The sequence below is a fragment of the Lutjanus erythropterus genome, chromosome 7, assembly GCF_056507025.1.
Source record: "Lutjanus erythropterus isolate fLutEry1 chromosome 7, fLutEry1.hap2, whole genome shotgun sequence".
Lineage (NCBI taxonomy): Eukaryota > Metazoa > Chordata > Actinopteri > Lutjaniformes > Lutjanidae > Lutjanus > Lutjanus erythropterus.
Window position 1 is genome coordinate 25800288 of NC_139323.1, and position 27724 is coordinate 25828011.

Here is a 27724-nt window from a genome sequence, read left to right on the forward strand (position 1 = left end):
TTTCCTTGCATCAGTTTTCCTGTTTCCCTAAACCTGGCCCTTCCTGTCTTGATCTTTAATCTGCTTTCAAAAACACACAGCCAGCCTTCACCCTCCCTTCTTCACCAACCGCTCCAACACAAAGCACCCAGCAGCACACTTTGTCATTTGCCTCCTCTATATAGTACACCTGATATAAAAGAGGTTTTTTAGCAGCATTCAGTCACTTTTCTGCTGTGTGGTTGACACTGTGATTTATGTCGCCATTTTGGGAGCCTCCATGCCATTGTTCTCACTTGAACACGTACAGTGGGTTATGTAAACACAGGCCAAAACAACACCGGCTAACCAACACGGAAGGACGACCCCCTCCCTTCCGCAAAGAACTATACACAAATTCATGCACATATTCCAGTGCCGTGTGTCTTCTAATGACCGTCTCATTGTTCATCACAGACAGACAGGTCTAAATACCTGCAATAAGAAATGGGCAATGTCACAAAATTTGGTTTAGATCCAATATCACATGATACCAGAGTCAGAATCACTGATATCTGCACTGATATTGATATTTTTTAGTGTGAAAGCAGCTGATGTGCAACTGTATCATGTAAAGGGAGTTAAATATGTTATAATTAACTACTGTAGTACTGTTATGTTACCAATAAATAATTTGCCCAACACAAGGCATTTATTTCTACCATTCTCTGTAAATTACTTAATCACATTTTAACACAAAACTGTTTTTTATGGAAAATGAAGAAATGTTCATTATGCACGCATGCACAAATCAGCAGCAGAGATGTAAATATTGCAGCACTAAGACAAACATTCACATGCTCAATGTGTCATCTGATGGATGCATTTTTTTTTGTTTCTATCTTATTGGCGCTATCGGTATTACAAATAAAGGTTAGTGTCGGTAGTATTGATACTTTGGGAATAGATCCACCCATGCCTAGCTGTAATTCTCCCAGGCCTTTGCTACTGAGCCAAACTGACTGAAGCCTTTGAATTTAAGTTTATATTTTAAAAAATGTAATGAGATTCTTTAGTGTAGTGTTCGCTGTGTACTTACAATGCTGTTTTTAGTATTTCTAACGACTAAATTTTGCCTTATGAGTCACAAATGAAAAGAAACGAAAGTGAAAGAAAATAGTCAATGGATCGAGTCCAGCCTTAACAATGGCATTTGTTCTCTGATTTTCTTTTAAACATCCTCTAAACAGGGTCTCTACAGGTGCTCACAAAGTCTAAACTCCAATAAGTTGAATTTTTCACGCCTTAAAATGCCTTAGAAATTGATTTATGATGTTAACATTACTGTAATAAAGTTGGCTTTAACACCAGTCTCGCTTGTAAATGTGTTTTGGGAAAAGAATTGTAGGTTATTGATCATTCTGTAATAATTAGACAATGAAACAAACATTAAACCACTAATGCAAACTGTGCATGTACTTTTTGTCACTATGGGTGTGAAATAGGTCTTAAATTGCATTCATAATGGTCTTAAAGAGACAGTTTACACCGAAATCAAAGATACCTATTTTACCTCTGGCTTGTAGTGCTTTGTATAGACCTAGATGTTTTTGGTCCGAGTTTTTTTTTTTGGAAAGAGACACTGGTTTTGAATTTTTAAAATGTATTTTCAGTGCTTTGAGCAACACATGCTGAGCGCCATTTAGCCCTGTTATACTGGAGAGAAGGCAGACGACTCTATGGTCGATATCTCCAAAACTCTGCAACTAACAACAAAAAATCTATATGGATAAATAGCACTGTAGGCCTGGGGAAAATTATGTATTTTTCTTTAAAAGTCTTAAATTTAACTTGTTGAAACCTGCAGAAACCCCGTCTGAAACAGTGGCCTACAGAAGATACCATGTGCCATTTATAAAGTTGCTGAAATATCATACAGTTTGCTATTGTTTCACATTTCTACGCACAGTGCCTTAAAAGACAGTGTATTTCTATCAGCATGGCTGAAGTAACTGATACACAGTACAAAAATGGCTATATAAAAAGACTTTTAACACCCTTTGTGCTGCAGTTATATACTGAGTGTGCCTTTGAAGATAAGAGGTAAACCAACGTGTTTTATTTCTGTTTCTTTGACACCTGTCATGGACTAATGACCCCATTCTCTGGGTGGGAAATGAGCAGGGCTGGGCGCTAGTTTCATTTTAGTTGCTGGGTTACTGACCCACACAAAACAGAGCTGTGAGGAGCAGCTTACCTAATGGCACATGTCAGTTTTTAAGATTTTCATCCATCTTCAAAGCCTCAAAAATCTCCATTTCAAGTGCAGATATTTATAATTTCACTAATCCGCCACGCCCAGGAATATCAACACTCAGAATTAATGTTTTAAGTTGAAATTTAACCGGCAGTGGCAGTTAGGAAACAGGTGAATTCAAATGTGAAACAGCGACAATAGTCCAAAAAAAGAAGTAGCCATTCAGGTGTAACTGAGGTCTTTTCAAAGCACCCTCTACTTTTTGGCACACAAACACATTCATTGATGAATAGTTTCTCTTGGAAGATAAGTTCTTTGTTGACTGTATTGCAATCTGTGGAGGCGGTTTGAATTGCTTAGGCAAGGCGTTTAGTTTATTGCTGAGAAAGGCAGCTGCTTTGAATGACACCATTAGAATTGCTGCATTACTGTCCTGGGAAAGTGCTCGGTGAAAACCACATCTGAATGTCTCGCTCTGACACTCTCCTAATAGTAAGGAAGGAAGTGATGTTGTCTAGAACAAACCTGGACTGATTGCACCCTTCCTCCTCCGCTTTTTTGTCTCAGGAAATCTCTCATTTAGGGAGAAATTCGTAAAGCTCTCTCAGGAGCTTGCTTGCTCCACAATGACATTGTAAAAAAGACACCTAAGAGAAAAGATCGCTGCAACTGTGTGGAGGCAGTCTTGTGTAAATGTTTCCTCTTTTCCTTTCCTCTCTCATGGATATGGAAATTTTGACTCTGCAGTCGCAGAATTTTGCGTGGGTTTCTGTGTGTGTGTGTGAGCAAACGAAGAGTGTTGTTTATGCTATTCAGGCGATATTGAGATTTGCAATACAAGACTACACTGGAGAATCTATTTTGACACTTCTCACACATATCTGCTCTGATGTTGGCCTTATGTTCAGCCATGATGGGAGGACTGAACGGTGGGGCACAGATGGCAGCAACTGTCTCATAAACTTGGAGCTCTTGAATATTTCAGTACACAAGGTTGAAGAGACAAAGCACACTGTCTGCTCAGGTTCAGAGATGCCAGCTGCTGTGGGAGTGGAGAACCCTACAACATTTACATTACACTTAAGTATAGGTGACGCCGCTTTGACAAAACAGCCTGCGCTTCATTCAGTGGAAATATTCTCACCAAAACTGAAATAACACCTGTGAGGCATTGCAAGAGTAAAAGGCAGTAACTTCAATTTTGGTTGAAAATTAGATTTTGTCATTTTTATTTGTCAGCATTTGGTCAGGGGGAGATAAGAGGATCAAGAATATCCTCTTATAAAGTCAACAAAACACAGCAATTTCAGAAGTCTTTTACAAGCTATTTGGCTGACCAGTAAAAAAGAAACCTTAAAGGCATTTTTTTGTCTGTTTTGGTGTTTTGAACTGCACTTTCAGAGACCTCAGATTCTCTCTTACATACATTTAAAGGGCCATTGTGTAGGATTTAGTGGAATTTAGCAGTTAGCTTGTAGATTGGAAACAGCTCACTTCACTTTCCCCGTCCACACATGTAGGAGAACCTACAGTGGCTGCAAAACTCACGCAAAACACAATAGTCCATATCTAGAGCTACTGTCTGGTTTGTCTGTTCATTCAGGGCTGCAACATGGTGGACTTCATAGAAGAGGACTTGCACCAAGACCCCAAGAAGAGTGACGGGCTTAAAAATTAATTTGACGTAGTGGTCATACCAAAAAGATATTTTCCCATAAGCTTACACTGTGAAATAAACAACTGTAAAACAGTGGATAGATTTTTTTGAGGGTCAAAACCCCTGCAAAATGACTAATTTCAATATCAGGATCGGATCCATTCCATCTAGGAATGTTTGGAAAGCCTAGATGAGCTGAACAATCAAATCATTCAAAGTTAGCCAGTATGCCTAGCAGAGTCTAGCACTTACTCTGTGGTCTGCAAGATGCAAAAGCTTATACTGAAGATCTTGGTAATTTTATACCTGGAACCTGACGTCACTGAGCAGCTGTCATAGGAAGGAACGCAGGGCCATCTCCAATCCAGTTCTCCTTTAATACATGCATGACCTGTGCCCCAGACGGCTCATTCTAAGGAAATCAAAACAACAATTATTATTTTCAGGTGATTATATACCTCCTTTAAAGTCCTTTAAAGCTGCTTTTATGTAACAATACTCATAGGCCTACTGCAGTGTAAATCAAACAACAGCTAACAACATACAGTACAGTAGCTGACCAATCTGTGTGAACAGTAATATGTGTTTACCAAAGCTTTGCACCCTAGGAAATAAGAGACATGATAAGTCTTTTATTACCTAATTATTAATAAGATAACACAAATAAATAAAGAAATGAAAGGGACAGGTTAACCATGTAATTTTGTCTAATTTTTGCTTTGTAGTTCAAAAGCAACAATTTCAGCCAGTAAGATGATAGATTGTAAATATAATTACTCCAGTTGTTTTATAATTTTCTTGCAAATATAGCAATATTTTTGCAACATTAAAGAAAGTGAGATGAAAACTCACCCACTGGAAGGATTTAATTGATAGTATTTGTTACTGCCTAGACAGAAATTTGTGCACTGCGTAAAAATGCATATCAGTCCAAATAAACTATAAGAGCATTTTCAATTGCAAAATTGAAGATTCTGTAGGGGTCATACAGGGACCCACATGCATAACCGCAAGTATTAAATATTGCACACATGCGTCACACATACATTAAAAAAAATTGCAGCAAAATGATTTAGTAACAATTAAATCCTTGCAAATGTTTTTGCATTGAGTTCAAGTTTGGTGGATTTTGTAGCTGCTGACCAATAGTGCTCTGCCTTTGCAGAACCATGACCGTTTTAGATGAGGGACAGTCCACAGTGTTAACAGTTTACAGAATGCTGCGTTCTGGTCAACTCGGAGGTCGGATTTTTCCATCCTCTTACAAGAAAAAACACATTATAATGTCACAGTTTTAACTTTTTAACTTAAATCCGTCTACGGAAGCCCAACATAATAGCCTACATACCATGTTCTGCACGCAAACTGACGCCAGCATATGTCGCCAGAGTTATTATGTGGTGTAAAATAGCGTATAATTACCTCACGTGTTATTTTACCTCCCCTGTGCCGTTTATGCAAGAAGACTGCACTGCTGAGGGCTCAAGTGAGTTTACATTTGACTAAGAAGCTCATCAATTTTTCAGTCATCCGTGATTTTTATTTTGGCGTTGTGCACCTGGAATGCTTTGAGATGGGAAGTTTCTAAGTTTCGTGAAAATTCCGACCTTTCCCGTTGTCCAAACGCAGCATTATTAAAAGTGCTAGGACGTCCACTTTAATTTAACCTTCATCTCCTTGTGAAAGTACATACTGCTCCACCATATAGGAATTGTTTGCAGTTAGTAACCAGGAGACAGAGGTAAGGTTTTGAAAAAAATATTTTTTACCTTTTAGTCCCAGTAGCAGTACAGTACAGTGAAACTAGGAACTTGGAGAGCTAACGTTATTTGTGGCTGTCTAATGCCAGAATGTGCTCTGCTTGCAATCATTTTAGCCGTTACAGCCGTTTACTAATCAGCTAGCTAGCTAGCTGTGAGGAGGAGCCATGTCACCAAGATAACTAGTTACGACTGTTGCGCCAAGACACGGCTTTTAAGTGCTCCACTTTCTGGCGTAACCCGGACTGTAAAAAAATGCAACCGGATACTAGTATGAGAGAAATGTAGCCACAAAATCCAGGGCTTGGGAGTTTTGAGTTTGTTTGTTTGTTTGTTTTGTCGTGTGTTTTCCTGCCACAGAGGAAATGAAGTGGAGAACATCAAGGGATGTTTTTTGTTGTTGTTGTTTTAACAGCAGAAACGGACCGAATAGAAACGTTTGAACATCGTGTTAGAAGGTGGTAAATCTAAAACACTCTGTAAAAGCTAACTTGACCAGTGTTTCTGTGTGTGAATAACTTGTACGACTAAAAAAGGAGTGAGGTAATGTAGTTAGATTACTTTGCCAAAATCCACTGGTTAAGGTTAATGCTCTTTGTGATGGTAAAACAGGATTAGACCCATGCAGTTAGTCATGTTAACTTAATTTCAATTAACTTAATTTCAATTAAGTTAACAGTGTAACATGGCCACTGTAAATTCAGTAAGCAGACAGTATAACCACACACAACAAACAGATGCTTGTTTGTCAAAAATAATGTTGCTAGTATTAGATTTCACATTATGACAGGAATAGTGAGGCTTGGCTCAAGGGGTATTTATCTGTTTAATCAAGAGACCTTTTTCACAGCAATCATTTTGACATGAAATAATTGGGTAAACACAGGTGTTACATGGGATAGTAATTAAAGTTCAGTTTCATTCAGGTCAGAGAGCCAAGGTGCTGCTGTTATTGAACAGGACCTTAATTACTTTAATATCACTGGTAACACCTGTGTTTACACCACTATTTCATATCAGTATAGCTGTATTGTAGATTAAGCATACAAGTGAACTCATATTAATTCTTTTAGGTGGGCCTTTTTGTTGGTGGCTAAAATATATTGTTTTGTTTTGTATTGTTAGCTTCCTCCATGGACACTCTCGCTGCCTCTTTGAACTACAGGTGTGATGACTGCCATCTGCTGTAAGTACTTTAATACACCTCATGCAACCCCACTTCAAACAATCTGAACTATCCCATTACGCTATTGTCTATCAGAGTTACAACCATTAGTTGATTACTCAATAAGTCAATTGAAAGAAAATTAATTGCCAACATTTTGCTAATGATTTAATCCTTTGTTGTCATTTTTCAAGCAAAAATGTCAAACATTTGCTGGTTCTGGTTCTTGAATGTAAGAACTTGCTGCTTTTCTCTGTCATTTATGATAGTAAATTAAGTGTAATGTGTTTTGGACTGTTGTTTGTTGAAAAGAAGCAATTTGGAAACATTACTTTAGGCTCTCACATTTCACATTTTACAGACTATATGATTTATTGATCAGTTGTGAAAATGATCTGCAGATTAATTGTTAATGAAAGTAATCTTTAGTTGCAGCCCAAGTGTTTATAGTGAATGAGTGAACGAGTGAGTAATTTCAGATACACGTTACAATTCATGAAATTTAGAAGATAAGAACATGTTATGTAAGTGAACAAATTAGTGATATTTTCTATTTGATTTCATATGGCATTTAGCATATAACGTGAAACAGCATTTTTTTCTAACATGACATAGTTAAGCTGTCTAGTTTTACCTTTAGTTTAGTTTTGCCTTGTTGTTGTCTCTACTGTTGATGTGCAGGCAGACAGGAAGTCCATCACAACTCGCGATGTTAACGTGTTGTTTTGCAGTAAGTGTGTCTTCACCACCCACACACTGTATTGTTCCCTTAGATTTAGTCAGGTGACAGGTTAGGGTCTGCTTCCTCTCACATCCGGACATTCGGAATGGAGCAGCAGACAGCATTTTCCTCTTCAGCCTCTAAATGTGCAACACAGCTGTTATATTTCATTGGTACTGGGAAGGGCCTAATGTTTTATAGCTCACTCTAAATAAGCAGTTTTACCATTTGTTGACCTTGTTGAACTATCTTTTTTTGTTAAAGTCCTAATTTAAATGTTGCTGCAACGGTAGTTTAAAGGCATTTGACTAGACTGAAATGACATAGAAAGTCTGTAAGCTTAGCCTTTTTCCCATGCATTGCCACCAAGGACATGATGGGCAAATGTCATTCAGCACTTACAGAGTAATAATAAATCAAATATTCAGCAGTTCTGAAATATACCTTTGTAGTGTATGGATGATTTGGTGGAAGTAGCTGGACTTTCAAAACTTTGATTCACTGATTTTTCAAATAGCTTTTGAGCCACAAGTGTCCAAAAGCCTTCATACTGTTTACAGAGTAATATCAGAAACAGTCAGCCAGCATACAAGCAGTCGTTCTTCAACCAAGTTAAGCTTAAGAGATGCAAGGTTTTTTCGAGGCCATGCATTTCCATTTGTTACTTGGGAGCATTCAAGGCCAGTGAAGCTACTATTTGCTAAATTGTTTCTCGAGTCAAAGTGGATGTCCCTGGAAATATCTGTCAGGTTTTGATAACACGCTTGAAACCACTCGTCGTAATTGTAAGAGTAATTGGATGGGTCGTCAGATCAAAGTTCCTGTGTGTGATTATGTTGGAGTGGAATGGGGTCAGTTGTCTCGGTCTGCGGTTTGGACTTGGTGTACTGTGCAAATGACCAACACAAAATCCATAATGAAAAGCTAACACTCAGCTGAGGACTGCAGTTCTTTTATAAGAAAAAAAAAAGAATGTGGCTCAATGTTATTTTTTTTTCTTATATTGCTTGATGCCCCTTAGATTAGTTTCACAGGGTCAAACTCAAGTTGGTACTGAGTTAATAACACTGGTAGGCTTTGCAAGTACAGTCACACAGAGGGTGTTTTTTTCCGAATTCTGTGCAGTGTTTCCTCTAGGATTTTTTTCAGCAGCGGGGGCAGGCATTCCGTTTCTCTTCTTAGAGAAATATTTCAATAAACTCATCTGAAAAATGCAGTCAGTTGTTACATAATGGTGTGTAGATATTAACGTTAGCCTAATACTATCAATTAGTTTACTCACATTAGCGACACTGAGTTGGCACCAGGCCAAATTAACTTAAAATACCAATAAGTTACGTAACGTTAGCTGGTCGTCAACATATTGTGAACGTCTGTTTAACTTGTAAAATCTATGTCGAGTTATCTCAAGCTAATAACTTACGTCTACCTCTTCTCCGGCCGGTAATTCACTGCTTTATTGTTTATTTGTAATTCGGGAATTCGTTTGTCTGACTCTGCCCTGTCGCCTAGGTGCTTGACGTGCTTGACGACCGCGCCCCCCAAACAACGCTAGCATCATGCAAATGAGCACGCACAAGTATATTTCCATACTGAGCAAGATAGTTATCTGCAGTTTACCTTAGTGCTCGCAAGTACCCGACAGGAGTCTGTTTTGAAGGTGGAGAGATGCCGCGGTGGTGTATTTGCGTCAACAATAAAAAAAAAAAAAAAAAAAAAGAAAGAAATTTGAAGGAGTGGCGGGCCGCCACTCCTAAATGAATGTAGAGGAAACACTGCTGTGTTTCTTGAATGTTTAACCTTCTGTTTCACTGTCCTGTCTTATAAAGGAACCTCTTTCACATAGAATATTCATCTGCTGGTATACATGCCAATAATTAACAAATGACAGTCTCTTCTCATTCCCAAGTTGTCAGATACCAAATGTTTGTTATGCCCTTTGGCAACTCATACGGACTCACAAGGTACCCTTTGGAGACTGTATGAGACACATTGCTTCAATGTAGAAAAAGAGCCAGAATTTCCACCATCACATGATTTGTGTCATGAGACTTTCATCTTGTGACTAGGATCTCTTGCATCACATAGAACTGCAACACTTAATTGATCAGTAATTGAAATAAAATTTTGATTGACTAATTTAAATTTTCAATTTGTCAACATTTTTTATAATTGGTTAATAATTTCAGTAATTTTTCAAGCAAAAATGTCAGCCAGTTTCTGGTTCCTGTTTCTTAAATGTAAGGGTTTGCTGCTTTTCTTTGTCATTTGTGACAATAAATGAGGAGTCTTTGGGTTTTGGACTGTGAATTAGACAAGGGAAGCAATTTTGAAGAGGTCACTTTGGGCTCTGGGAAGTTGTTAGGAATATTTTTTTGACATTTTGTAGACTAAATAATTCGCAATTAATTTGGAAAATAATCAGCAGATTAAATAATAATGAAAATAATCATTACCTGCAGCCTAAGACGTTTGTATATAACATAACATCATTATTTTAACTCAAACCACAATCTTTTCACACATCTAACCAAATAGTTTTGTTGCCTCAACCTGACTAAAATGGAACCATTTTACAATGTTAACCACGTGTTAAAAAGGCTTTCTGGCAGCATCTACAGTTGCTGAAGGGTACCTTAAGCAGGGTCGGTATTTGACGAACTGGGATGAGAACTTGTTGCAAATGATGTTCTACAATTAAAAGAGGCAAACTGCATAATTACTAAGGGTGATCAGGGGTCACGTCTGCCCTTTGTTGTCAGGTGTGTAATTTTTGCGGGAGTGGGGGTGGAAAAAGTAAATGCCCCACTTAATTAGAGGTGGGAATAGTAATCAGTGCATCGCGGTTTTCTCTTTAAGGTTAAACATTGATGTACACTTCTTAACTTCTTAATGGGAATTCAGGAAACTCAATAGCCAACTGTTCACTTCTGTCTGGAGGCTGCTTTTCTATATTGCAGTGATGTCTAATTTTACAGGAGGAGGAGAAGGTCTAACGAGGTAACAAGCTTATTGACTGAAGGGAATGAATGTCTTGTTAATCAGCATGAGTCATTCTCCCTACTGACAACAGCTTCACTCTATTATAGATAGCCACCTGTTCTATTCGTGTGTGAAATATCATATCATTTATGTTGTTATTTGCTTGCTTGAATCAGTGGACTCAAGTAAAGGTGTAGATTGTGCTCATGAAATGGACATAGCATCATATTTGAATTTATTGAAGGATAGCCCCTTGACATGTAGCATCTCATTTTTGAGGGGGTCCTAACGTCAATTCAATCAGGTGAGACTTCATTCTGAGTGTGCAAAATATTTTTAATTGACGTGTGCACAATCTGGATAAGAAATGTGTAAAGTCTTTGGTGATTAGACCCCTTGTGACATCATTATGTACAAGAGGGTAGTGAAGCCACGATTGATGTAGGAAACCCCCAATGGTGTCACTGTTGCTGGTGAAGGTATGGCTGAGGATCAGCAAACAGTGCAAGGCTTAGCTTTAATTTATGGTCAATGATTAACTGGTAATTTTTTTTCCACCTAGAGAACTTCAAGTCACTGCTGTAGTGGAATTATAATATTATTATGTCTTATTTTATAATGATGGCCTACTGGTAGACATAAAATATGCTTTTTAAAATGTACATACCCATTAGGCAAAATAAAAATACTGCTGACACATTTTTTTTGGTGATGCCTGTTTCTCCTCCCTCTGTCCCGAACATTACGATCAATATGTCCTAATGATTGGCATGATTTTTAAGAAGGGAAGTATATTACTAAAGTGGAAAGTTACTTGTTAACAGTTGATTTTTGTGCTCACTGCACTATTGGCTAACATTGAAATGCTCTATACTTTACTCAGAAGTCAATGTGCAGATGTACATATGAAATAGACTTCGTTCTGTGTCAATTCTGCATCTGGACTTGAATTTGAAAAAGGAGCAATTTCTCCAAAGATCGGGTGCAATTTACAAATGAATTTCCTTCACGCTTGACTGCTTCATAAAAGAATTTGTCCTGACTCAGATTGAACACAGTTGAATGATCCTATCCATATTCCCGACTTCTTTACAAGACAATGTTTTCCATTTTCTCAAACACAGAAGTCTAAAATTTCCATGTTCTCAGGTGCAACAAGTGTTACTGATTGGGCCTTTTTTTCCTGCCACCAACCTCTTGTTAGGTTACCGACTGGAACCAAATGACACTGGAAGGAACTCGTGTTCTTTCAAGGATAAAGGGGATCCTATTGAGGTGACAAAGCTTTACTCTGTCACTTTTCACAGCTGCACCAAATAAAATGATCAGTATTGCTTTTATATTTAGTTTTTCAACAGCATTCGAGTTGAAATAATTGCTGAATAAACATCAAAATCATATAATCAAAACCAATTTTGGCAAATGCATTTAGTCCAATTGTAGTGGAGATTCATAACAGTAAATTGCATCTAAATAATATGAAAAATCCACTTTTATATTCTCTTTTCTTTGCAAATGGTTATTTTCCTGCTTAATTGACACACTTATTTATTTTCAGCTTTATTTCTGCATTCTATTTAATTTGTTTAAGTCTGCATTATAAGCATGTTTATATTTTCTTTATAATTATTTGTTTTGTGTACATGTTTTGACTTCAAAGCCTGTATCAGTTTTGAATAGGGGTGTCACAGTTGTTTAAATTAATGGTTTGACTTGAAGATCAGTATTCAGTTTGATTTTAATATTTTTTTTTAGCACTCATGACTATTGCCATTATTAGACTACTGAATCTTAACTCGTGATCAACGGATCATTAATTTAATGCCCTGACAAATGTCAGTGTTTGTTTTTCTTTGCGCACACGCAGGATGCCACAATTAGACAGAGGTGGAGAGTTAAAAAAAAAAAAACATAGAGAGAATTTCAGATTCTGACTTGAATATCTATCATTAAAACTAAAAGCTCATTACGATCATTTTTTAATTAATATTGATAATGCAACAGCTTTTTAAGCTGTGAATTGTCATCAGAGCTGCAACAATTAAGTAATTATGAATAGATTGTTAAATTAATGGGACAGGACATTTTAGGATGTAATCTTTGGCTTGTGATCAACTTTTTTTTTGCCATTTTATAGACCAAACAACTAGGCGATTAATTGAGAAATTAATCAAAGATTAATTAACAATAAAAATAAAAATAAGTTTCAGCCCTAATAATGATAGTCTTAGTTACAAGACAGACTCAGTGGTCATACGTGTGTAGAAGGACACACAATTCTGCAAACTTTCCTACATATGACCTCATTCACCTGCCATTCACACTTCCAAAATTACTACATGTTATGATGTTAAAAACTGCATTGATACATTCTGGCATGATGTGTTCTAACCTTTGGTGCAATTGATTTATGCAAAGCTAAAGGTGAAGCCATTAGTTTCTGGTATGAGATCCCTCTGTGAGGCCGATTCTGAATTTATAAAATTTCAAGAAGCTCTGATAATTTAATTTGGAGTGCCCTTTTATAGGTTAGGTCACCTGCAGCGCGCCCTGCAAATTGAATAAAGAACAGTAATAGAAAACAGGATGTCAGGTGGGCTCCCTGCTTATAAAATCATTAACAACAGTGTGTCTTTTCTCATAAAGGAGCCCATTTATTCTGAGGAGGAAATGTTATGAAAGTGTAGGGAGCAACTCAATTTATTTTTCATTAGGAATTAACTCATGAGAATCACTGAGAGGGTTAATAGCTGTATGTGTACATCAGCAGTGTGAACTAATAGGTTTGAGAAAAGCCTGTTCAAAACACTGCTGTACTTTTTTTTAAAATAACTCTCATCTCATAGTCTTTATAAGTAAATTACAGTCCTCATGTGTACTCTAAATTATGCTGTATATAAAATATTAATAATATACTTATTGTGCAATACAGTTTCATTATGATTCTCAAATCATTGCTAAACATAACTGAGATTTCCTTGTAAGTTCTCTGTCAATATATTCATCTTCATTGTAAAAAGGAAGGGTAGGAGACAGAAACAGACTGCACCCCCTACACCGGTCTCATGCTGATGGCTTTGTTTGGGTCATATCAGAATAATGCAGCAGCTAGGTCAAATCCTCTCCATCCTTAACAGACTTCCACAGAGCTCCTGGTGCTCCCAGCATGACTCAGGCCATGTACCGCAGGAGGTAGAAAACCCTGCCTAATCCCTTCAGTGCTTTTACAAATATCTATATTTCCTCACTGAGGAGATCTGAAGATTACCACTACAACCCATGTATCTGTGGACAATGAGTTATTATTGTACCCGCATGGTGGTTTTTCATCGGCCCAGCAATCTATTTTATGGCTCAAGCTGCTTTTCTGCCATGGATCTTGGGAATACAGTACATGTTACAACAGCTGCAAAACTCCAAGTCTGTCTTGTTCTTGTTTTTGGTGTACAGACAGATATCATCTATTCTTTACCAAAACACCACAAGTAATATTTTCTTTGTAGTTTGGAATATCTTTGTTCAATACTTTTTAAATGAAATATTAAAACTAAAAGTTTTGGAACTATTCTCTGTCTATTAAGCAGGATTGTTTTGGGAATATTTTGCCAAAGTTATGACTTCTTTTTACAAAGCTGTTGTGAGCTGGGACTTGACACTGAGTGAGAGCAGTAATGTGATTCTGCTTTGAACAGTTTTGGACCCTCAGGCAAGACATTTGGTTTGTTTGGAAAGCTGACCGCTTACTGCCTGGCATTGCTGAAAATATTTTGCCACATCTTGCCAGTGTTGGGTTAATTCTACAAATTATAGCCCAACAAAAAATAGAATTTTGAGATATTTTTAAATAGGGCTGAAAAATATGATAAAAAATATTTATTATTTTCATAGATATTACAATAGTGATATGATTCACAATAAGTAGTAATGATCATGATGATCAATGATCATTGATTCATGCTTGTTCATTCTCTCGGAGAAAAACATTATAATCATAATAATGTGACAATGTACCATGTATTGTGGATGATCAGAATAAATCAAAATTTTGGATTGACAAACATGTTTGTTGATTAGACAGTGGTGCAGAGTTACTCAGAACTGCGGGTTATGTGATCAATATATGCCAGAGATCCATATATTTCAAGGACACTAGATCTGCAGTGATTGATTAACAGAAGGTGATTCAGCAACTATTTTGTGCAGGGCCGCTTGATTAGTGCAAAAATCATAATCACGATTATTGTGCTCAATGTTGATCAAGATTATTTAACATGATTACTCATTGACTTAGGAAACACCATAAACCAAAAAAACATTTTGAACAGCAGATTTTGTTGAACTTTAAATATAAAAAAACTGAAAAACAACAACAACAAAAAATGTACTATGTATGGTGGTATCATGAGCTTCTCCTTGTATTTGGTTCTATGTATCTGTGTGATGTGTCTGAGTTTTCTTCAGTATTGAATAGAGTTGCAATGATAAGTCAATTAATTGATTAGTTGTCAACTGTTAATCATCAACTATTTTGATAATCAATTAATTGTTTTGAGGTTTCTTTTTTTTTTTTTTTTAAAGAAAAAAAGTCCAAATTCAGTTTCTTAAATGTTAATATTTTTTGGCTTCTTAAGTCCTTTATGACAGTAAACTGAGTATCTTTGGGTTGTGAACAAAACAAGCTATGTGAGGATATGACTTGATCAACATTTTTCACCATTTTCTGATGTTTTCTGAACCAAAACAACTAATTGATTAATCCAGAAAATAACAGAGATTAACCAGTAACGAAAATAATCATTAGTCGCAGCCCTAGTATTGAACATACTTGGTGAACAGCGACACTGTCAGCTCTGGTCATGTTGTGCACACAGTCATTATATGCTGTGAGCTGTTATATGCTTAGGCTCTCATCTAACTTATTTGTCAGGGTTGTGGGACCATAGTGCATAACGATTGTCCCTCCCTGCTGTCCCAACTTAAGTTCACTGTATATAAGTGTATGTGCTCTTGATGTGCGCATCTGCATGCCATTTGTCTGTCTAACAGCTAAATTAGTTTTATCCTTCTTGTTGACCCAAAGACAGAAAGCTATTTCTGTCATTTTGAGCAGAACTTTATAACACACGAAAAAATGAAAGCATCATTGCAAAGCAGGTTGTGATAGTAAATTGATCCAAGCAAATTTCTGAGACCAAGTGATTCATTGCATAGAAAAATTATTGCCAGATTAATCAATAATAAAGTCATTGTTAACTGCAGTCATGAAGGAAGCCCTGGGATTGGCGTTACAAGGTTTTTACCTGAATATGGCAATGCAATCTCGACCACTTACTTTATTTACTCTGTTAGCACATTCAAACTAAAGTGCTCATACATAATGCTTGGTTTTATTTCCCCCGCCTCTGCAGATGCAGTCTACATTAGAGGAAAAGAAAACTGCATAAAAATAGATGTTTTACACACTGTCATCTGCATACATCACAATATTGAGTAGAATTGAACCAACTATTCCCCTGAGTTAATGTATGTGTTCATTAGTGTAATCTGCAGTGTAAGATATGATTATAATGTAAGATTGAACACTGAGAATAAACACACATATGGGTTATTCATGCAGGTTGTGTATTAATTAGTATACTGCCTCTCTGGTGTGTTTCATTAGGGGCTGGGCGTTTGAAGTGTTTCTTTACCAGCAGAGGATGCTCATGGCATTACAGCCAACTCTGAAGAAGAAGAGCCTCTCTCCCTTTTTCCCTGGAAGTTCACCCACCAGGGAGGCTCTGCTAATAAGTTCCCTGGGCTAAACCCAACCTGTTTTCAGCCTCATTCCCTGCTATGTAGAGAGAACTAAAGATGCATTTGCTCTTGTGGACTTTGCAGTAGAGCTCCTAATGGACTGGTTGTACAAAATATTCTGCTGCATAGTTTTGGACTTAAAAAATGGAGTATTTGTATCATGAAATATAAAAAAAACGTATGAGGCAAAAACAGACTTTCAGTCTCTTTGTGACTTTCACTTTCCTCACCACTTCACAGCGGTGAATAAGGATTAAATAAATTGCCTCAGTGAGGGCTGGGCCATTAATGGTCATATTTTCACAGCCTAAATCTGAAATGGAAATGAGAGGCAATTATAACAGTTTTTAATATCACCATTATTCCATGGTGACCCTTCATTTCACACAGTTTGGGCACTTTGGTTAAAGCAGGCAGGCGTGTTGAAAGTCACACAGGCTTTTGTTTTTCTTTCTGTCTGAAAGGGGGACTTTTCTTCGCTTTGACCTCTCAGAGGAGAGCTTTGTGTGCTCACTTTACTATGTTATTTTTTTCTTCCTTTTTCAGCTGTGTCAGGGTGTCTGACTGTCCAGGAACAGTCACACAATCTGTCCTGCTAACCCAGAAGAAGGCTTTTACAGCCTTCTGTGATTTCTTGGGGGGAATCACAGTCTGAAGTGTCCTCTACGGCCACTGAGGCAAGTGACGGCTGCCATTAATGTGATTTGTTTCTGCTCAGAGAAAAGAAGACAATTAACCACACATTTCACTCAAATATATCAATAATGGTATTACTCCCCAAGGATCTTGATACTATTTTTAAAAAATAAATACAAAAGTTGAAATATAAACTGTTCATTGAAAAAGTTAATTGCCAAATAGTTGATCATCAGTTCTGCCAGACATTCCAAGTCCATTAAGGACAAAGGTTAAATGTCCCAGTTTCAGTTTCTCAAATGTAAATAAGTGCTTGATCTTCTACGTACTATAAACTGAATAGTTTTGGGTTTTGCAATGTTTTGTTTTGGACGATTTTCACTATTCCCAGACATTTTAAAGACTAACAGATGAACGACTGTTCAAGAAAATAATCTTCATATCAGGGCTGCATCTAATGATTATTATCATTATTGCTTAATCTGCTGAATATTTTCATGATTTATTGTTTAGTCTATAAAATGTGCACCAAAATGTTCCAGAGCCCAAAGGGATGTCTACAGATTGCTTCTTTTGTCCAACAGTCCAAAACCCAAAGCCTCTTCACCTTGCCTACCAATATTAATGACAAAGAAAAGCAGCAAATCCTTACATGTAAGAAGCTGGAGCAAGCAAATGTTTGACATTCAAAAGAAAATTAATTGCACTTCTTCCTTATAGTAATTGATAATGAAAATAATCAGTGGTACATGAGAAGAATCCCAGTCTAAAATCACCAGTTTAGTTTCTTCATTTAAATTCTTAGTTTTCATTTCTGAAATTTCAGTGCACATGTTTTTCTTGTCCGCTGCCATTGTAAAGCCTCTGTCCATCTTGAGCACTCCCTTTGTTCTCATTTTCCTCCTCAGTACATTTGTGTGAGAGTGATGCTTGTTGACACATATTTGGACAGGGCAGAGCCTCATCTATCAGTGGAAGGTGTCCGTGTGCTTGTGAAGTTATCACCCTCAACAGATCAAAGACAGTTGGCACATTATTTATGCATTGCTGAAAGGTGAGGTATTCAGCAGAAGTCGGGCAGCAAAGCATAGCTACCCCTTATTCCCAAGTAATGACTTCCTCTTGATTGAGTGCTCCCAGTCAAATTCAGAAGCTCTCCTTTGTGTCCTTTTGCTTTGGTCTGTATGAGACACAGGAGGAAAAAGTATCCATAAACAGTATTGTGGCTTCTTTTTTGCAAAAACAAGTAGCATCAGTAAATTTCAAGCATCTTGTTAAACCAACAAACTAGAATAGAGCAAAGTTGTCACCATATTCTCCCTACCAAATTGTTTAGGAGCTGTTGACTTTTGTAATATACTTTATAACCAAAAAGTGAAACACTTAAAGAAATAACTCTTCCATCTTGTGTTGACCTCACAAGACTTCAGACAAAACAAATAGTGACACAGTCCCCCAGACTGTGATGATCCTCAAAAAAAAAAAAAAAAAAAACCCATACAAAACATTGTTTTGTAGAGGCAACACAGTGGTGAGCCTGAGGCTACTCTTTTGCTCCCCTTTACTCTCAGGCCTAAGGCAACAACCTTGGTCCATAACATTTCAACAGCTTTCGATATCAAATGGGAGATATATGTATCTTGTGCCATCATTTATTGATTATCTTCAATGTTGCATTATAAGTGCTTCAAGTTATAGCTAATGATCATGTCAGATTCGACTCATGAACTGCAGGAATTAAGAAGTCAAGGGTTCATTCGCAAAAACAGATATCTCAGTTTTTATTTATTTTCCTCGCTAAGGAATACCAATCAAACAGGTGTTGGGTTCTTTTGAAAAGATATCTCAAATGTTTAATTTTCATAACTCACGTCTTTTTTTATTGTGGACTCAAGGCAATATCAATGAAACTGGTTTTGGTTTATTCATTTTAAGAGGAAGACGTGTTTATCTGTTTTTGCAAATGAAGTCCTTGTCCTTGAGTGGTCTTGGTTGCTGTTATGTTAGAAGAATCTGTGCCACCTTAAACAAATGTTTCTGATGACCAATGGAAGCAGATTTAAGCATCTTGCTCACTAAGGACTATTTTCACTCAAAGGTCATGCAGGATAAGTGGGGAGGAGGAGGTACACCTCGTCACTTTTTGAAGGACTAAGTGTTCTGCACTGAAATAGACCACTGGGAGACTCAAATGACTCAAAAGGCTATATCAGCGAGCACTTGTGGTCGACGTTATTTATTTATTAATTTGAGGCCTGTCTACTGACACATCTGAGTGGTCTAATTGCTGCGAATTGACACCGGTTACTGTCCATAATGGGAGCTTGGGAGTCTTTCCTAACCGCGGTTCATTCAGCCGCCCCTCGCTGCAACTTAACTGCCCTTAAAATGTCTGATTGCAACACGGGAGCTGTGGGGCGAGACAGGATTATCAGTCTTTGTTGTGTGACTGTGTCTATTATCCTGACCTCTATTCACAGTGGGCCCTTAGGAGTGTCGCTTCCAGCCACACAGCAAACTACCCCATCCCCGACAAACAACAAGTGAACCAGAGATCTCCCCCTGTCCCAATGCACTAGACACTTACAGCTCCAACACTGGGCAAAGCACTCCACTGCAGGTAAGGCTATCAAATCCCTATTGATTTAATAAAGATAAATTGGAGGCACTTCCTTTCAATGTTATTGCAGCAGACGCGATTGATTGTTTGTGTTGACTGGTGATATTGTCACATAGCTGGGTGACTGCTGTTAGTTTAGGAAGTTCATTACTAGTGAGGAGCTGCTGGCAGAGTCTTTAATAGGGAGATAAAATGCAGGCAGGACGTTTGGGCTGCTCCTGTTGTGCTGTGTTGTTAAAGGGGATGGTGGTGAAATGTGTTCTGCTCTTAGCTGTGTGTACGTGCATGCGTGTGTGCATGCATGCGATTTTGGAAAAGGGATGGGCACCTTGACATAATATTTTTTGCAAAAAAGGCTACCATGTGTTTCATTTTTCACTGTCCTCCATAGTGTTTTTTCTGATATTTATTTCTATTATATTGGGCTGCACAATTAATCGAAATCGCTATATGGCCAATTACAATACCCAAATCTCATAAGCTGCAATTTTTTTGATAAAGGAAAATGTTTGCAGAGATGGTCTGGCCTAAATCTTGTTCTCCAGATGTAAGAAAACATGTTTGTTAGCTACAGACCCCAACAAATCTCACATCATGATGATTTTAAGGTGATTCTTTTGAGTGAAAATGTAAATTGTGATGCAAAAATGGAATGGGCATCCTCACTAAAATTTTTAATTATGTCTCAATCTGTCACAATAATAACAGTATGAAATTTTAACCGTATTATGTGGTCTTACTCTTATATTAATAATAACTTGAAATATTATTTCATTTTATTTAAATTAATAATTAAAATTACAGAGCAATTTTTTGTCATAATTGCAGTGTTAAAATAATTCCCACCTAAAAAGCATAAATTTAAAAAATGCATGTGCTGCTACGAGACATTTAAATCTGTATTTTTGTTTAACACAATAATAGACTGTATTTTGAGTGATAAATAATGAATCAATTGTTGCATTATTATTATTATAATTTATTATTAACAATATCCTCTCTCGAACAACATTTAATTTGACATCTAGGAATACGGTTTAATATTGATAGCAAAAATAATAAGGTTGATAGAGTAGCTCAGTTGGAGGGGAAATGTATCTAAAAAAAACCTGCATCAGGAAAATTAAACATGTCATCTCTTTTACAGTTTCATAGAATAAGTATTTTGTGTGGTCAGCTTTTGTAGCAACATTTGATATAGTAATTATTCTGAATGAAAATTAGGCTGTAGAGAAAGTTCCAAAGCCTTTTCTCTTTGTGCTAGTGACATGCGGTAAGAATAGTACAACAATGCCAGAGGACACAAATAAGGATCCTCATCGCTGCTCCCAGAGGTTTGTGGATTGAGGTCTGGCACAACACAGCACACAGGCGTAGTAAGCTTTGGAATCCAGTTCCATAAATACTTACCCATTAAAGCACAACTGATTAATTCATCATGTTTATTTTCATGGTGGATGTCATGTACTCTATATATAAACTCCCTCTGTAATCATAAAGACGTCAAGGCGCCAAAAGTTTTGAGGGCTTTTGTGGCATATTTTCAGTATTAAATTTGACCTAAAACCTAAATACGCACATGATGAATGAAGGATGAAGAGAGACAATGGATTTTTTCCCTTTTTTTGCTTTTAGTATTCACATAGTCGATTGAAATGTCTATGCTGTCATGGTGGGTTAAAAAGAGGAAAGGGCATTGCAGTTAACATCATCATTCATTAAGACTTTTTTCAAAACCATATATGGTAGTGCTTTCGTTTCCCTGAGCCTATTCTTTCAGAAAAACAGCACAAGCATATTCCCCTCCATCTGTCTTGAGAACTTTCAACCACAGCAAGTGTGAATTCAATTTATTTTTGTGTGCCCTGATTCACCGCAAATTGCTTAATGGTTTGAAACTCACTCCTGACAGCACCATTAGAGACTTGTACAGAGATAATTTCCAGTGAGGGCCATTAGAGATGTTTTGTACTTTATGCATTTTTGTTGCATGCTGAAGAGTATTGAAATGGGGTCATCCCATGAATGTGCTCGGTTGGACAAAAGTGAGAAAGAAAATGTAAACCAGTTTAAAAACAGAATACTAATTACAAAACAACAGCTTTTAGAAACCAAAAGCAAAGAAAAAACATACATTTAAAGATAAAAGACAAATAAATAGACCAAATAGGGACATCTGGAGGGCACTTTTTGCCTCACACACAGTGTAATTAGACACAGTTTTAGGCAATTGTTTAGAACAAATCAGCAATGATTTGGTGTCCTGTGGTTACAGGAAATAACTCTCTAAACTCACTTGGTAGATTGTTGTTGCTGAAGTTCCCAAAGTTGTCCCACTGTCAATCAGAGCTGGTCCACAGACTTTGGTCTCACTTATCCTCCCACAGCCCACTACATCAGATGGGGATGATTGCAGTCTTGAAATCAATGAAACCACAAACCTCTCTGATAATATTCCCTCATGGGGTGCAGTAGCAGATACAGCTGGGTCACTATTTATCCATCCACTGGAGTCTGTACTGGGGACATTCGTGGGCTCAGTTTGTGAACTCTACTCACTAATTTGATGCCTAAATCTGCATAATAACCAAAGGTGTATGAGCAGCACAGAAAGAAACATTTTCTGATATCACAGGGCCCACGGTGAGGTAAATGCCATGATGGGCAAATAAATCTAGCAACTCACTTGCCTTGGTTGCTAGAGTGGCAAGTGGTAACAAAGAATTAAACTATCAAAATATGTTAAGTAAAAGTATTTTTATTTGCTCTTGTCAGCCTCTTAAATAAGGAGATTTCCAGCTTTTTTTCATTTATTATCATAGTAAACTGAATATCTTTGGATTTAAGACAACAAGAAAACGTTAAATTGAAAGAGCTAGATTACAATTAACTTAAGTCTTGGTTTTTATTTGATAACCACTAATAAATGAAGCTATATGAACAAAATTGACTAACCCACCTAAAAAGATCAATGTATTTTATTGATGGAATCATCGATAATAATACATTAACAGTGAATGGACAGGTTTCAGTGTTACTACTTTTTGTTCTGTGTTGAGAGGAAACACTCAGGAACACTTGTACATGATGACACTTTTGTTCTTCGGATTTGTGAGATCATACCCCCGGAGAAACATCCTCGGATCTCTAAGTGGACCGATTTGACAATATAAAAGTCTCTCAAGCCCTCCGATCAATCATTGCTTTCCACTGCATTATTCCCCAAACAATAAAAAGACAATATCAGATTAATATATAGTCTGTTCTTGGCCGGGATTTATCCTTGTGGGGCGGGCAACGTCTCCTTGTCTGAAGCCACCAAGCAGTAAGAAGGATTTGGTTGACAGAGCACAGTGGGCCCAGAGATGTCTCTGCATTTGAGGTCACTGGTGGATAGCAAAGTTATCTAAAGCCCCAGTTTGTGTCGATTCCCCCCTCCCCATCCCAGAGTGAGTGTCAGAGATTAGTGGTGCATCCATCCTCCGTGACCTCTAGGAGCTAAAGAGATACTGTGTTGCCATCTTGTGACGTGTCAAACAATGCAAGGCCAAGACTGCCATTTCAATGCCATGCTACGCCACTAGATGGGCCCTTTTGTTAAATGCTTTAGAATGGTGGTCTTGCATATAATTCCAGCCCCTATGTATACACCACCATGGCCACCATCCCCCATCCCCTGAACTGGCTTCCACAGACTGCAGGGTTGTTCTGCAGAGGCATGTACTGTAGAGGCATCACTAGGAGTACGAATGCACTTAAGTTATGTGGGAATGTTTTAAATGAGACCTCTTGAGAGCCCATAGCATAATCCTTTTCTTTACTTCAGTCCTTTTGGATAATATGACGGAATAGTTATTGTGATATACAAATCCGTCTTTACCTTTTTGTGTGTCACAGAACTTCTCCTTAAAGATGTAATTTCACCTCAAACACAGGGTGCCAAATTAAGAAGTGCACTTGGTCAAAAAATAGCGATGGTAATTCAAAAAGGAAAAAATAATGTGGTGTTCAAGGATAGAGGTAGTAATTAGATGGAAAAATAAAAGATAGTCAAGCTTATTGTTAGTGATTGCAGTAAATGTAAATGTAAGTTAGTAAATGTAAAATGCTTTATTAATTCATGGATATGCCAACAATTTTACTAACCCAACATGGCATTTCGCTGGCCCAAATCAGGTAATCCTTATTGTTGAGTCCTGCGACTTGGTCTTCATCAGGTCAGGTGTTTGAAACTTAAAACTTAATGCATGCTATATTTGGCTTGTGTCTGGTGGTAATTTTGGTCCCTGCTCACATATTTGTCATTTTCACCCAATTTAATGCCAATGGTTGCAAAAGGATGTCACTCATTTGCGTCATACTGACTTACTGACTATTGTTTCTTCTTCTTTTGGCATCTCTCCATTAGGGGGAGCCACAGCAAAGCATCATTTTATGAACCGCATATTTGATTTGGCATAGGCTTTTTACGCTGGATGCTCTTCTGATGCAAACCTCCTCATTTTATCCAGGCTTGGGACCGGCAATTAGGAATGCACTGGTTTGTGCATCTCCATTGGCTGGGAAGCAGCTCAGGGTTCAGTGTCTTGCCCAAGGACACTTTGACATGTGGAGAGGAGATTGAACTGCCAACCCTGTGATAAGTAAACGACCCGCTTTACCTCTTGAGCTACAGTTCCCCCACTTACTTATCTGAGGCAGTTTACCCTAACATAAATGCCAATTCTAGTCATACAGAACACAGCTATTGTGTTAAGATTTTTCATTTGACTCTAGCATTATTTTATGAAAATTAGTTATTTGATAAAGGTCCATAGTGATTAATTGACGGACCTTCACGCATGATTAATCAACCGTTATTATATATTCAGACTTGAGATTCTGGCATCTCTCTCATTTTGACTGACAGGCCAGTGGTGGAAATAGTCTAAGCTAATAGAAGTAGTGTCAAAATGTCAAGCGGACCATCTCTGAGAACATCAACAAAATGTCTGTATTGAATCTCTCCAAGGCCTCAGTATTCCCTGGCCCAAACCACAGAACTCAATACAACCAGAAAACTGGCATAAAAACCTCAGTCAGATATCTGACATTCCCATTTCTGTGGCTGTCAGGCCTTCTCCTGGTTCTGGCATTGTGTGATGTATAAATCGTTCCCCTAAGGAAGCGAGGAGAGGTACTCAAAACACCATAGATTCCATCCACCATGCGAGCACGTCAGGCTATACCAAAGGGCATATTTTACAGTATCTTGTGAAAAGATCTGCTGAGATGTATCAAGGTGGGTATTGGCATGGTAAAAGCATTATCTCAGAATAACAAATTGTCTGTTCTGCGTATCAACAGTGATAGTAAAACCCTCGAAAGTGACACACTTTCGATTATAAATATTAAATCGCTGTAACAAGAAATGTAGAGCAGCTGAAAATTCATCTATTTTCTGAATGACTGTAAAATGATGCCCGTAACATATTCAGACAGTTCTGATTTTGCCACTGCCACTGTACTCTTTTTCTGTCATATAAAGTATAACTAGTGTGTACAGTATGATGTATTATTAATGCTTTGGCCAGAACATTTATGGCCCAAAGTAAAACTCATAAACCCATCTCAGTAGGGACACACAGAGTCAACTGAGGGGGCAAGAGCTTCAATAAAAAACAGGAAATCCCCTCACCTCCAGCGTTTTTGGGGGTTTTCCACATTTTAAACAACAGTATACATTTGTATAGATGGATAGTTTTATTCTCTGCATGCATCTGGTTAGCTGTTCTTTGTCTTTATCCAGATCTAGATCTGAATAATGAAATGTAGGATTCTGTTCCAAAATGTCTGTATCTGTTTTGGCAAATGAGGAAAAGAAAAACTATTACCTCAGGTCTACTCATGCAATGAGCTGCAGCTCCCTCCAGTAAGTAATGTACTGTATTTGGCTTGTCTTCTTCAACAGAACAGTCTCTTTCCTAAAGGAGAGATCCAACCAGATTTTTGTGAAATAATTGATTGTGCAGCATTATGTGTTTAAAAGAGTAAGCTTAATATTCAACTTATTACTTTGGATGGCAAATAATTCAGTTTCAGAGGTGAACGTGAGGTTATGAGGAGTTTTCATAAACAAGATGTTGTGTTTTAGACAGTTCTACAGCTTCTCAGTGCATGTGGGTGCTGTGTGGAAAGCAAAAGTAATAATTTGGCATGAAGAAAAAAAAAGTGGTCCATGAAGCTGCACTAGGCTAGGCAGCCAAGGTGTTTGAATTCACCGGGCTAATAGTGTCAGACATGGCCCTTCAGGTCATCAATTATTATGAATTAATGATTTTAAAAAGTGCAATTACATGAGGGGTTGTGAATTATTTAATAAGCACAAGCATGAATTAGAGGGACATTGTCCACTCTGTGCCAATGTCTTCAAGCAGAGTAGGTTACTAAGAAGTTTTTGTATTCGTATTTTGAATTTTCCACATAGCCATTCAAGCACACAGAGAGAATATTTACCATTTCAGACCCATTTGGTTTACTCATTAAATCTATCACATGGGGTTCATTGCACTCCATTTACACCTGGTATTAAAATGTGATCTCTATCGGGATAAGTTATCCAGATAAGGAAAAATGCATGTTAATGCATGGTATAAATGGTAATCATATCTGCCTGACCACATCAGGAGGTGGTCTGGCTTGTGGCATTGTGTTTGGATCTTTAGTAGGTGTAAACACAATCTGTACAAACAATCAAACCTCTCTCTATAATATAGGGTTTCATTCAAAATTGTGGACATAAATTTGAACTAGGATTATCTGTGCCTGTGCTCTTTGAATTTTTATTATTTTTTATGATTTTTATCTATTGGCAGAATACAGCAGAAACTGAATGTATATTATATCCACTGCAAGGTTTTGTACAGTAGCCCTGAATGGAAAAAATGATCACCGGCTATAGGGCCTTTCACATTTCACATTTTGAGTTTCGTGGCCACCTACTACACCTCTTTTACATGCTTGGAAGGGGAGAGCCTCTAAATCCTACACACTGGTCCTTTAAGTTTAAAGTATGTTTCCTTGGGTTGTCAAGTTAATTACAATGCAAATGACCCAAGAATTTCATATGTGCATATTCATAGCAAAGGACATTGTGAATCTCACTGGCATAGAGCGACAAGTGTGTGTTAGTTTGTATTGGTTACAATGGTGAGAAAAGAAGCCAACTTATCTGCTCTGACTGATTCCTACATATTGTAAGCTGACATTTAAGTTAAAACAATAAGTCACTCTTACAGTGCTGCCGCTGTGCTTTGTTTATCTGAATCTTAAAGGACAGGCTACTCAGGGTAAAGTAAAATAGAAGTTGCTTTTCATTATGCCCATTCTTGACTGGCTAAAAGCTTGGTGTGCGATGGGTCATGTTTATTGTGGAGGTGTCGGCAGGTCCATACAGCCAGACTGGACTGGTGTAATAACCATATAATTCGAGTTGTCAGTCCCTTTCCACGTAGCAACATAGAGAAGAAGCTGTCCATCAAGTGCTGCCGCTTGCCTTTTTAAATGGCCCTTTTCAAGTGATATTAGCCGCTCGGGCACTTGCATTCCAGTTTCATGCATGGTACTTTCATTACATTACAATTTTAAGAGCACTTTGAGGGCTGTTTAAGTAGTGTTTAAAAGGAAACTATTCGTATTACTCTTAACTGAGTGGAACAGGCGGTCAGGACCTGAGTCATACTACCAATGATATGGCCTTGCCTCTGTAAGGGCTTTAACAATATGCCTGGCAGTCAGGAGTTAATGATGAGTATTGGATGGAATGACATTATCTGCTTAGTGTTCATCTGCCACATAATGTGCTACCTGGGCCCAAGGCAGAATCTGTGTTCGTACCTAGATAGGACCCCAGCTGTGTGTTCCGCAGAGATAGCAAACCACGAAAGTAGCCATGACCAAAATGCTGATAATGGAATCAGTGACATTTGATGTGTTAGTTTAATCCCCCCCACTTTGAGACTCCCTCACTTTATTTATCAATTCATTTTCCACCTTGGCTGAGAGGGGTTTGGATTTGTGGCTGCAGGAGGACTTTCGCTTGATTGATATGTTATTCATATAAAACATGTTCTGATTCAGTGTTTAGAACTTTTCTGCCCTCAATGGAAAGCGTCTACCGTTGCAATGTTATTT

At 37.6% G+C, this 27724-nt stretch overlaps 1 long non-coding RNA gene across 2 annotated transcripts in view; it reads left to right on the forward strand.

Moving 5' to 3' along the window:
• The first annotated feature begins 5952 nt into the window (after window positions 1–5952).
• The window catches only part of LOC146324075 (uncharacterized), a 92757-nt gene continuing 70985 nt past the window's right edge, over window positions 5953–27724 (forward strand). Inside the window, exons 1-3 of one of the 2 annotated variants that reach the window (XR_014771183.1) lie at window positions 5953–6093; window positions 6758–6818; window positions 19413–19552. This is a non-coding gene — a long non-coding RNA (uncharacterized LOC146324075). The remainder of the gene's footprint in view (window positions 6094–6757; window positions 6819–19412; window positions 19553–27724) is intronic. The other variant, XR_014771182.1, reaches the window with a different exon arrangement.